This window comes from Pinus tabuliformis, chromosome 3_1, assembly GCF_031772625.1.
Source record: "Pinus tabuliformis cultivar Carrire ecotype Pingquan chromosome 3_1, CPIR1, whole genome shotgun sequence".
Lineage (NCBI taxonomy): Eukaryota > Viridiplantae > Streptophyta > Pinopsida > Pinales > Pinaceae > Pinus > Pinus tabuliformis.
Genome location: NC_142301.1, coordinates 314,114,046 through 314,127,734, shown reverse-complemented (window position 1 = coordinate 314,127,734; position 13,689 = coordinate 314,114,046). Strand labels below are relative to the sequence as shown.

The window sequence follows — 13,689 nt, the reverse complement described above, 5'->3', positions numbered from 1 at the left end:
AAAACCTTGGCACCCCTCAGAACTTTATTTTTAGTATGCTATCCCTATGCATGCGCTGCTCTGTCCTGTCAGATAACAATTCACGCCTTTGAAACAGTCTATCGGCCAACCCATGATTGACATATACAAATTCCCGCAACAACTCCTTGGTTCATATGCGTTGGTTGAATGCTACTAATATGCTAGTCAAAGCATTCAGGTGGACTGGTTAAGCATTTCTTCTTGCGTCCGGTCGGCTCCCTTTACGGGACTGGTTAAGAAGTTGTTACATGACAGTTACATCCTCCCTGGGCATATTCAAGTTGCTGTAAACTTACTCTAGACAATGTGCCATTTCAAGACCAAGTATGGGTGATATTGCTGGTGTATAAAGGGCGGGTCACTGATGTACTCTGTTCAGAAAAACTAGCTAGGTCTGCTGCATAGTTGTATCAATGCTGTTACCCCTGTGAAAACTGGGGGAGTCAGGGTAGGTGGCCTTGGCAACCCATTGGACTGTGTTACACCCGGAGGTGAAGTAACCGCTGCACCAGGGTATAATCATTGGAGATGTCCCCAAAGATACACCATAGCCTGGAGGAATTATTGGAGGTCGCATTAGGACAGGGGGGCGAACAGTAGGTAACATTGACAGGCCATTCGGTACCTGTGTAGATCCCGGTACAGGCAAAGTAGGTGGTTGTAACATTGGAATACGAGGCCTCTGTTGCCCAGCCTGTATAGAAGCAAGCTGATGCTGGAAGGCAGCACCAACTTGCTGCTGGAAAGCTGCTGTCTGACCAAGATGTTCCTTGACCCTCTGATCTATCAAACTTTGAGTTTGCTGCTCTTCAAATTGTTGATAATATGCCCGAACATTTGCCTTGTGCTTGTACCCTGCATTATGCTGCTTTCTGATTGAGGGCGAGTCGTGATTTAAATAAGTATCGCAATAGTCGCAATAGTGCCTCAGTAGTCTCGGAAGAGCTCAATGGCAGAGTGTTCTCGGCTCTCAGTGCGTAAGCATAGTTATCAATCCTCTACATCACCGTATTGTATAATGGCATCTCGGTAGGGATTTGTTTGCTGGTTAAAATGATGATTTTATGCTTTGAATATGAGTTGGAATACGGTGGTATGTTGTCTGCGAGTCCTTTGCAGCATTTGCACGATCTTCCAGCGCTTGTATCTGAGCTTTCAATTTCATGATCATAGTAGCACTGTCATAGTGAAGCTCCTGTTTGTGTTGTTCTGAATCTACGCATAATTCTTCATGAAAATCGAAACAATGTTATATATACAACTGAATCAAACCAGGATAATTGCAAAATGCCAATATTAAGGTAATGTTGTCGCAGGTGTGAGATCTTCCTGGGAGAATTGGATAGTGTAGGTCTACTTTGTTTTAAGCGTTCTGTGCGTCCACAAATCTCGTACTGAAACAAACGTTAGCATAATGGAGTTAAAAAGCAGTTACGTCACATAATAATAAGGCATTCTCAAGCCACTTTTCTTTTTCAATTTTTGATGCTCCAAATCCAAGAAGAATATTATTATTTTGCTCACTCCTCGGATCAGCATAGTAAAGAATCGATTGATTCATAAAAGCAGCACATTATAAAACCGATCTACCCAGCAAAATTCAGCCAACTCACAAGTTACTGTTCAAAAATAAATAAATCTAAGAACAGACTTAAAGCAGCTAACTGACAGTCCCAAGCTGCTGTCCAAGGAATGTAATATATACATGATTGGTATTGGGTCGAAAATACAGAGTTTTGTGCTGGTTGGGTCGATTAATAATGTCGAATGGAATATGGGCGCATTGTTTCATGGGTTCAAGTCATATATGCATGAATTGAGTCATTGGATTTGATTGAATATTTCAGAAGTTCTAAATTTGCCATGAAAGAGGAAACTCCCATATACAGTGATTGATTGTGAAATGGTTTGGTAGCGCTAGAGAAGGCATACAGATCAAAGGAAGATATGTATTGATTTTATTCCTAATTAGCAAGTTTCGTGGTATTATAGACCGAATTAGTGTATTTTCTTAAAGATTGTTCATATAAAAGATTTTTATTGAAGTGTTGTTAATAAGATGTCGAAATAAATCTCTTCTCGATCGAGCAACAAAAGATGATGCAAACCACCATCCACGCAGTGCAGTAGCAAATGAACCAATTAAGATTATAAGAAGAATTTCCACAAGAGTGTTTTTTGATGGTATTAAAAGCATCTGCTCTCTTCTTCCGTTCTCAAATCTTTGCTGACAATATCAATAATCTTGCCGCCACATTTTGGAACTAAAATATTTGTTGTGGATACAATGAAAAGTGCCACAGTTGCAATAGTCTGCTCATTAAGCCACCAACGCTTGCCCTGCGTTTTTCTTTAATCTGCAAGATTTTCCTTGTGTAACTTGAAGATATTTAGCAGCTTACATTTTTCTGTGGGATTTGGAGGATTTTTAAGGTGTAGAAAAATGGCTAAGCTTGAAAGAATATTAGAGTTATTGAGAACTCTAATCGTATCCACTACTGACAGCGCAATCATAATCAATAAAGACATTATTGCTGACATTCAAAAATGTATACAAAATGCACAAGAAAAGATAAAGTTTTTGCAGCTTGAGACAAAGCTACAGCAGGAAGAATTACACAAATGGAGTCATCATTCTGAACCTGTTTCTGTTCAGAACAATGAAGCAGACTCCCATAAACAACAAGTCAATATTGTTCAAGTTCATTCAGATCCAGTGCCCAATAAAGCAGCAGTTGTACATACAGATGCAGAAACTCAGTCTGCACTTCCCAAGCCCATCATCAGACCTTGGGAACAACTTGTCCACAACAAGCACAGAACTGGTCTTGGATATGACAAGGACTTGTCCTTTCATATTCCAGACTACTCAAAGCCCATTCAGTTTCAGAGTGCTGGATTCATTCATGACAGTTCACCTGCTCCTCATGACAGTGCACCTACTCCTCATGACAGTTCAGCTTCAGCTGTTCCAGATTCTACTCCTCTTCCTCCACAACAACAACGACAACAGATTGAGAAATGCCAACACTGTGACCGAGTTGGCCATTTGAAAGATCACTGTTTTGATCTTCATCCATGTAAGCATTGTCATAAAACCAGTCATTCTTCACACAGATGCTTCAGAAACAAATGTCCTGCAAGAACAAAGATTCATCTTGGATGGATCGCTTCTTGGCAATGGGCATCAACAACCAAGAAGATATTCCAAACACATGTCAGAACTTGTTCTAGAATATTGAACAATCTTGCAGTTGAGTTTTCTCCATCATCTCACCTTGTATCTGACAGGGGGGGAAATGATGGTCATCTACAAGCTTCAAAGCCACATCAAGCGAGCCTGAGCCACAACCTTCCACACCAGTTTCAGAGTTGTAGCCAGAGACAAAGATGCCCGTGAACATTCCTTCAATTGGAAATATGGGACACTTCCTCTAGCAGAAGACTGCAGCTTCTTGCCAGTTTTGGAAGAGTTCCAGGAACAAAATTGAGAACACTTCCTCTAGCGGAAGACTCCAGCTTCTTGCCAGTTTTGGAAGAGTTCCAGGAATTGCATTAAGCATTCCAGAGTTGTTGGTCATCCTTAAACCATCACAGGTTGAGACTTCCCTTTTTAGGTTGAAGTTTTACCTTTTATGCGGGGTGAGACCTCCCTTTTATGGTTGAAGGTTTCCCTCTTTAAAACATTAGGATCACTTCCTCTAGCAGAAAACTTCAGTTTCTTGCCAGTTTTGGAAGAGTTCCGGGAACTGCACTAAGCGTTCCAGTGTTGGTGGTCATCCCTAAACCACCGCCCTTTATACCAACATTTCATAGAGCACATTCAGCCTAGTGCTGCCATGCATTTTTTGCACATTTTGTATTACAACTCTCTTCTTGGACTCATACATAACCCTTCGGATTAAGGGGGGGAATGTTGGACACCTAATCCTAAATGGGTTAGTGTGGAAGCCGAATAGACCAAAGCAGTCCAAGAGACCTTGGGATCTGAAACCCAAGAGTCACATGTTGTACTATAAATGTATATCTCATGTTAATAAAAAAATGCACTTGCATGTTTTATCTTTCATATTTCTTACTGTCCATGTGCGTTTAACAACACTTTTGTAAAATGTTTTAGCTGTAATTCCTTATTGAGTACATCAACAAGTGATATATGTGATATAGCTTTCATGATTATTTTTCCTAACTATTTAGTCAAAATAATTATCATTAACAATTTCATCTCTTATAGCAACTGAATGATCTTTATTACCTCTTTATTTAAGATATCTTTGTGGATCGCATGATTTAAGTTATTCCTGCATATATATTAAGATAAATGTTAGAATAGATAGCTACATGTGTTTGATTATTTAAATTAGATAATTTTTAGTTAAGTCATTTCCCATTATACCTTATATCAAACCAACATCATCATCATATCAATTATTGCTGGTAAACTGGTCCCATTATCCCCAGTGGAAGTCACCGTACCAAATGGAAAAAGAGTTGCTTCCAAGGTCCAGATCGAGTGGTTATCCTCCATGTTGTTGCAATGGAATTCTGGGGGGGCTTCAACATTTTGGCACTAGAAGGAGGGACATGACTGTGAATGGAAAAGAGAACTGGTCATAAATCAAAAACCCATCCTAAGAGTCACTCTCCCTCTAGATTACCTCCAACTTCTAGATCCCCATCTAGAACTACAATCTCAAGTTTAGAAGTTGAGAAAACCTCTCCAAAATCTCCTAGTGAATATCAGAGAATACCTTCTTCAGACTATAACCCCGAATCCCCAAAAGTTCAAACTTTGATAGAGATTTTAGAGAAGATCTCTATTTCATATGAAAATCCTGCAAAATCTCAGTCATATGAAGGAAGTGTTTCCCTTGTTCTCCAGCCAAGACGAATCTTGACTCATTCTCAAAGTGAGAAAACTGGAATTCCTCCTTTTGAATTTCCCATTTCTTCTTTCTGAAATAAAACCAAGAAATATGAATCACAGACATCCACTAGTGAGGTTTTATCCCATTCTCCACATCAAACCCCTTCATCCCCTCCACTCATTCCAACATATTCCATTCCAACTACTGGTGCTAGTTCTTCTAGTCCAAGTACCCAATTTTCCTCTTCTTCAACTCAAACTCCACTCATAACCTCGCCTACTAAAACCACTTCTATCATCTCATCCACTCAAAATCCAATGGCAGGTCAACAATGTCAAAAACTGTGAGTACAACCATGGAATAATCACGGTGTTGTAGCAATGGAAGCTCCTCTTCACCCTCTTCCTAAGCAACCTGAAAGATGGTTGCCTAAATTCAATCCTGTAACCAGCTGCAGAACATCTCCATAACTATATGTTGGCCATCAATTTAAATGGATTTGATGAAGAAGACTACATAGTCAGATTATTTCCATATACTCTTACAGGATCAACAGGATCCTGGTATTTTTTGTTGCCTCCTCGCTCCATAACTAGCTGGGATATGTTCGATGAATAATTCCTAGATAAATTTGGAGATGATAGAACCACTGCATCGCTCATTAATGAATTTTCCAATCTAAAGGCTAAGACGGAAGAAAAGGTCAAAGATTTCAACTCCAGATTCAACAAACTACTCAATAGAATTCCAACTACATCAGCACCTGGTGTTGATGTTCAAATTGAGTGGTTGTTGGGCAGCAGATCCCCCCATAGCATGTTTTGGGGCTTGAAGCCCGAATTTTGGTCAAGTGTAATGTAAAGACCCTGCGAAATGCGGGTAAAGAGCGCAAGAGTCTATGGTTGTCCACCCTAAGATAATGTAATTTAATGTAAAGTGTGTCGGCCTACCCATGATCAGCGGACAATGGGATTGTATAAATAGAGTGATGCTCTAAGTGTAAAGGAAGTCTGAGTTTTGGAGAAGTAACAGATAAATTCGAAGGCATGATTAGAAGTTAGAAACAAATCTAAAGGTATTAGGTCGTAGTGATAGGTAGATGCTCCGCAGTTGAGTGCACAGAGGCCTAGTAGGATCTGTAGTTGTGTGCGCGGAACCCCTGCAGCTGAGTGCGCAGGGAGGAGTTGGGATTGTACTTAGACAAAGAATTAATAAAGATAAGTTGAATTTGAAATATTGTGTCTATGCTTCTGTTACATTTATGCATCTCTTTACAGTTTTATAATTACGTGCACTTGTCATGAATATTGAATGATTAATGAGAATATTGGACCCACACAATTAAGTTAAGATCTATAATAATAGCACAGTAAGGATAAAGGATCTAGACAAAACCTCTTAGCGTTCCTTATAGAGCTGCACGGAAGCAGTTGCACAAGCTGCAAAGGACAAACAGCTGCACGGAGCAGTGCAAGCGCATAGGTTCGGTTCACGAACTTCCTAGATTTCATCAAGACATCCCTAGGGTGCGGAAACTTGGTTCCAACACCCTCCCATACTACCTCGGGTGAGACCTCAATCTGCGCACGACGAATGATTTCTAAAAGGGCCAGTAGTTTCGATTTGTTTGGCTAAATCACTTCTGAACCTGGGTCAGGCCCCAACAAGACAACAAATGGTTCCATTGCTGGGATCGGGATCTGCCTAAGGGATGTCTGATGTCATGCCACTGGAACCCAACAAATAAGGAAATTGAAGAGTGGTTAGAAAAGAAGATTCATGAGTTCACGACACAGGAAAACAGAACTCCATAGGTATCGGAGAAAAGTTGGCTGGATTGCTATGCGTATACAAAAATCCACGAGATCTTCTTCGAAGCCTTTCCTTTTGAACTATATGAGTGGATCGCGAGGTTAGATGACAGCCAAGGAAGTTGTAAGCTTGACCAACCAATAGTGTGGACTCCAGAATTAGTGCGCAGACTAGAGGCATCAAAAGATAAGATTGTGCGAGCTGTGGACCATTGTCTTGATCGGATAATAGGGGGATTTATCACTGAGTTTGCAGTAGACATGACCGTAAGCTACAGTGAATCAGAATGATGTTTTCTCAAGGGACCGCGAGGTAAGTACATTAAATATCTAAATACCTGGATTAAGATGCTAATATGTGAAAGGCGGGTTATGCGAATACATTAATGTTTGGAACAATGCGGAGTGGAAAGATCTACAAAGGTGGCGGGGAATTAGGAAACAGTCCCTTAATTTCACCTTCGGGAGAAAGCGAGGAGGAGCTCGCTCGGGTCTCTCCGAGAAGTGCAGTTAGCTTGATAAGACAACACATTCCACAGTTACCACCCCCACCCACGCCACCACTCGCCTCACCTCCTTCACCTCCATCTCCACCCACTCACCTCCACCAACCCCGCAGTTCAACATGGCGAGTGCGATCAAGCTACCCATATTCAGAGGAGTACGAAATGGGGATCTAGACCAGTTTTGGTTCGTGGTAAGAGCAATGTGGGAAGCGTAAGGGTTCATAGAAGACAACATTAAGAAGGCTACATTGGCGAGCGCACTGCAGGATCGTGCATTGACATGGTATATAGCCGGCCGAAATTAGAGACATAGTTAATCAGTGGGTTTAAAGAGATAGCGATGCGTCCAGGCAAGACCCCCTAGGATTTGGTTCAGCGACTGAAGCATACAATCCGCGAGGCCAATATGATGCTCACAGATGCACAACATCACGCATGGTTTGTGGCATCTCTGACACTGCACCTAAGGACGGTGCTATCACAACATAAACTTTCTACCCAGGCTGAAGTGTTGGAAATGGCGATGAGATTGCATGAGACATAGATACAATATTTGGGGCTGGGAGTTCAACAGATCCATGCACAACTACAGAATCTCTATCTAGAAATGCAGAGCCTGAAGAAAGATAGGGCACCGTAGCCAGAGGCGTGCGAGGAAGTGTGGTGCGTAAAATGCAAAGGCCAGGGCCATGACAAAGACCACTATCAAGTATTCACGAACTACTTGGCAGGAGGGGGGCCAATGTCGTTGAGACCAGTGGTACAGGCAAGGCCAAGTGCGACACCCACATTATGGTGTGCGATCTGTCAGATAGAAGGAAAACACACGATGGATAATTGTCATTTGTTGCAGAAGTATACACAAACTCCCCAACAATTGTTTTGTAATTTCTGCAGATCAGTAGGCCATGACGAGCGTACTTGTCGCAACTAGGAGTGAATGATGGATAAAACCCCAACCTATAGAATGCAAATAGAAACGCGAGGCCTCAACCCATATGCGGGGATATCACGTGATGGATTTCAGGGGCGAGGTCGAAGATGAGGAGGAATGAGACCAGGAAGGGGTTGCAGATAGTTAATTTGTTATAATTGCAGAGGACCAGGGCACTACGCCCGTGATTGTACCAACCCCGACAGGGACATCCTATTTGTACTGTGCTTAGTTTGATCATGAAATGATAGACTGTCCTATGTTGATCACACAGATACGCGAGAAAGGGGTACTCCAGCCTCCTCTAACTCAGAATATCCAAATGATGAGGCCTGAACTGCGCAAAGAAGACCTAAACGTGAACATGATGCTTAGAAGTGGTGTGATCACAGGGGAGGATAAGGGGAAGCAGCCTGAGGAAGATACATGGGTTCACAAGGCTCCTACAAAGGAACCTGAGTTTGACCTAGAACGTGCAAAGGTGATGTTTATGGAAGCTAAGAAGAGCTTCGCAGAGGCCTCAACTTCAGGTAGTAAGGATCAACCAGAGCCAGGGATGGATCCTTCAATTCTTACTACCTTTTTGGAGACATGCATGAAACTGCTACGCGACAATAAGGCAGTTAAGGGACTACAAGAATTGATCACCAAGTGCGCAAGGTCAGGGGAACTGCGCGTAGTCCGGAAACTAGGGAAGCATACATTGCGCACGAGAAGGGAAATGAGGTTGACTGCGCAGATTGGTGAGTATGAAATGGATTAGGTCATCCTGGAGCTGGGATTGGATGTGAATGTGTTACCGAAGCAAACATGGGAATGTATGGGCAGGCCCACGTTGCAGTGGTCCTCTATTCAATTACGAATGACGAACCAACAAAAGATTTTTCCCATGGGGAGGTTGCATGGGGTAACAGTCGATATTGAAGGCGCGATTACCCAGACGGACTTTGAAGTAATAGATATTGTCGATAACAGCAATCCTTATCCCATGTTGCTAGGAATAGACTAGGCCACTGATATGAATGGAGTCATCAACCTGAAAAAGCGGAAGATGATCTTTGAGAAAAAGTCCCTACGCGTAGTAGTCCCGCTATACCCAGCTAAAGGGGCGCGCTACACTGAACCTGTACGCGATGATGGAAGTGATGATGAGTTGGATTGCATTTACAAAATAACTGCGCGAGATCAGGATTGGGTGAATCCAACTGCAGATGGAAGGATCTCGTGGGACCGTGCAAGTTCCTGCACTGTGGACTCAGACGAAGAAGACAAATGCTGGCACAATCGATTGAACGAAGTGACAACGTTGAACTGCAACATTATGATTAGATCACTATGTTGTGTAACAACCCAGGTCTGAGATCTGCCAACATATTATGGATTGACAGCGGTGGATGAATTCTTGAACAAGTTTGAAAGCACAGCACCGGAACAACATCGGTTTGATGCGTTGAAGTGGGCACTTTGCGCAACACCTGTGCGCTGGTGGGGAACACATCAAGGAAATTTTGAGAACTAGCATAGATGTATAAGGATGATGCGCCTACAATTTGGGAAACCACAACTATAGATAGAAGATAAATACGACAAATGAGATGACCCGCACACGCACCTCGCGAAATGGACCAAGGCATATGGGGAAGAACTATAGCCTGAATGGGTACATTTATTCTAACATACCTTGGATACCATACCCATGAATTGGTATACTAAGACGAAAATCCGACATGGTATGAGCAAATGGGATGTCTTGCATGAGGGATTTTTGTTAACATTCACATTTGAAGACCAATGGTCAGATACTGTTGACGATGCGCTGCAAGTAGTAAAAGCCACCATCTTCACAATACCACATGAACCACTGCACGTAATTCAACCAGCATGGGCAACCCACTTAAGTAGTGCCCTAGAATGTTATAATGTGCAAGTAGAGGAGGAGGATGATGACCCCCTAAATATTAATATTCCAGAAACTAAAGGTTGTCGCAAAGTTCAAGGACCATCAATTAAGGATCTCGACATCACTACGCCGCTAAAAACAAAGCAGGTAAACATTGGAACAGACATGGAGCCAAAGTACGTGATGCTTGGGGACTATTGGGATGATGCTATAGTAGACAAGGTCACCGAATTACTCTACAAATATCAAGATTTGTTCCCGACCAAAATCACGGACTTAAAGGGGATCATTGGCGACTTAGGGATGATGAAGATTTCTTTGAAACTAGACGTGAAGCCAGTTAAGCAATGACCTTACCATTTGAATCCAAAGTATAAATAAAAGGTCCGCAAGGAATTAGACAAAATGCTCACAGCCGGAATTATTGAACCAGTGGAAGAATCTGACTAGGTGAGTCATATGGTAGTATAGGAGAAAAAACAAAAGGGTGAAATTAGAATATGCGTGGACCTTAGGAAGCTTAACGACGCCTATGTTCACGATCCATTCCCGACATCATTCACAGATGAAGTATTGGAGAATGTTGGCAGTCAGGAAGCTTACTCATTCACAGATGGCTTCTCAAGATACCATCAAATCAAGATCGTGTCAGAAGATAGGAGCAAGACAACCTTCACAACCGAATGGGATTGTTTTCAATACACCGTTATGCCCCTTGGATTGAAGAACGTGCCAACGATATTTTCGTGCATATTGGTGGCCGCGTTCAAGGAATACATCCACAAGTTCTTGGAGGTCTATTTGGATGATTGGACTGCATTTGGGTTAGTTAAACACCATAAAGCGAGCTTACGTTTGATGCTGGATACTTGCTGACGACACTAGATTGCGTTGAATCTTAAGAAATGCACCTTCCTTGTCCCCTTTGGAAATCTGCTTAGCCATGTGGTCTGCAAACAAGGCCTAATGGTGGACCCTGCGAAGATTGTTGTTATTCTCAATTTGGAAGTGTCACAAAGTGTCAAACAACTCCGCGCTACTTTGGGCACACTGGCTACTATCGCAAATTTATCACGAGCTATGCATAAATAACAGCGCCAATTGAAAAAATATTGAAAAAGGACACTACATATTGTTGGAATGATGATTGTACGAAAATTTTGGATGTTCTCGAGGAGAAAATGACATCCGCTCCCATCCTGGTCTTCCCAAAATGGGACGTAGAATTTCATGTACATGTTGATGCATAGTGTATTGCGCTGGGAGCTGTACTTACACAAGAAGGCATGGAAGGTGTGGATCACCTGATCGTGTTCGCAAGTCGGTAATTCTCCAAAGCAGAAAAGAACTACTCTACTACTGAGCACAAAGGGTTGGCAATGGTATACGCGCTCCATAAATATGACACAATTTACTTGGGGGACACTTCAAGATGTACACCGATCATTCCGCGTTGAAATACCTGGTGAGAAAGCTTGTGTTGGGGGGCACATATGTCAATGGCTGTTACTGTTTCAAGAATATGACTTTGAGGTCATCGTAAAGCCAGGACGCCTAAATGCAAGACCAGATCACTTATCACGAACTGAAACTAGCGAGGAGCTAACAAATTTGGAAGATGGACTACTTGATGCACAGCTCTTTGCAGTGTACATTACGGATGGCCACTTCGAAGATATAATCCATTTTTTAACTACAAAGACTACACTGAATGAATATTCAATACAGTAGAAGAAGGAATTGGTGGTGCACACGACGGACTTTTCTGTCATTATGGGGCACCTCTACAAAATGGGAAACGATGAGATATTGTGAAGATATGTACTTGAATCTGAACGAGGATAGATCCTCATTGAAGCACATGGGGGGGCTGCAAGAGGACACTATGCAGGACACGCAATGGCACAAAAGATTCTTCACAATGGGCTATGGTTGCCAACCCTACATCAAGATTCGAAAGCACACTATCGGACCTGCGACATATGTCAAAAGACTAGAAAACCATCATGAAGGGATGAGATTCCACTCAATCCACAGATGACGTTATAGAGCTTTGAAAAATGGGCAATAGAATTTGTGGGACCAATCAAACCTCAGGAAAAGACAGGTGCACGCTACATTATCACCACGATAGAGTACCTAACTCGATGGGGGAAGCATAGCCAGTTAAGGATTGCACGGCTGCTATAGCTACGAAATTTTTGTTCAAAAACATGTTGACACGGTTTGGTTGCCCGAAAATTTTAATGAGTGACTGCGGAACGCACTTCCTAAATGAAACCATCAGCGCACTCACCGTGGAATTCCAAATGTATCATCAACAAATTACACCATACCATTTGCAAGCTAATGGGACAGTAGAAGCATTCAACAAAATTCTGGAGACTACGCTGACCAAAGTATGTAACGCGCAATGAAATGACTGGGACCTGTGAATACCTGCCGTATTATGGGCATATAGAACCACGTGAAAAAATTGATGGGTTAGACACCTTTCAGGTTAGTCTATGTCACGAAAGCAATCATGCCAATGGAATACATCGTACCCAGTTTGCAGATAGTAGCAATTACAAGCATGTCAGACCGCGAAGCTTTAGAAGAGAGACTCACGCGATTAGAATAACTCAAGGAAGAACGGTTTCTGGCGGGATTCAATCAGTAGGTATAGAAACAACACAAGAAAAACTGACGCGATTGCCATATCAAGTTGCTCACATTCAAGGTAAACGATTTAGTGTTGTTGTATGACAGCAAGTTCGAAAAATTTCCTGGGAAATTTATAATGCATTGGCTAGGACCATATGTGGTAAAATAAGTCACAGACGAAGGTGCAATCCAGCTAGTCAAACTTAATGGAGAACCCTACTTAGGAAGAGTAAATGGCAGTCGTCTGAAGCCCTACATGGGTGGGCTAACTATCTGACTAACCGACCAAAGCATAGTCTTTGTGACCCGACAAGCCGAACGAAGGTGCGGGACTATAAACATAGGTACTAGAAACCGACATCAAAGTAGAGAATCAAGTCAGACGTGGATGATTCATAAGCAGAAATGGAGCAGATCCTGACGGCAGTAGCATAGTTCATTATGGAACTTTGCGCTGCACAGGCACAGTTGGATGGACTTCACGCAAAGATCACCACACCAGTAGAGTGACTCGGGACGAGTCATGATGATTGTGTTGGGGACCTGTTGGGTAGCAAATCCCCCCATAGCATGTTTATGGGGCTTGAAACCCGAATTTTGGTTAAGTGTAATGTAAAGACACCGCGAAATTCGAGTGCAGAGCGCAAGAATCTAGGGTTGTTCACCCTAAGATAATGTAATTTAATGTAAAGTGTGTCGGCCTACCCATGGTCCGCGGACCATGGGATTGTATAAATAGAGCGAGGCTCTAAGTGTAAAGGAGGTCTGAGTTTTGGAGAAGTAACAAATAAATGCGAAGGCATGATTAGAAGTTAGAAGCATATCTAAAGGTATTGGGTCGTAGTGATAGGTAGAGGCTTCGCAGCTAAGTGCGTGGAGGCCTAGTAGAGTCCGAAGCTATGTGCATGGACCCCCTGCAGCTGAGTGCATAGAGCAGAGTTGGGATTGTATTTGGACAAAGAATTAATAAAGATAAGTTGAATCTGAAATATTGTGTGTCTAT

General features: G+C 42.3%; 1 pseudogene; it reads right to left on the bottom strand.

Moving 5' to 3' along the window:
* Positions 1–405: 405 nt before the first annotated feature.
* LOC149187036 (U1 small nuclear ribonucleoprotein C-like) lies at positions 406–1,186 on the bottom strand (annotated as a pseudogene).
* Positions 1,187–13,689: the final 12,503 nt, after the last annotated feature.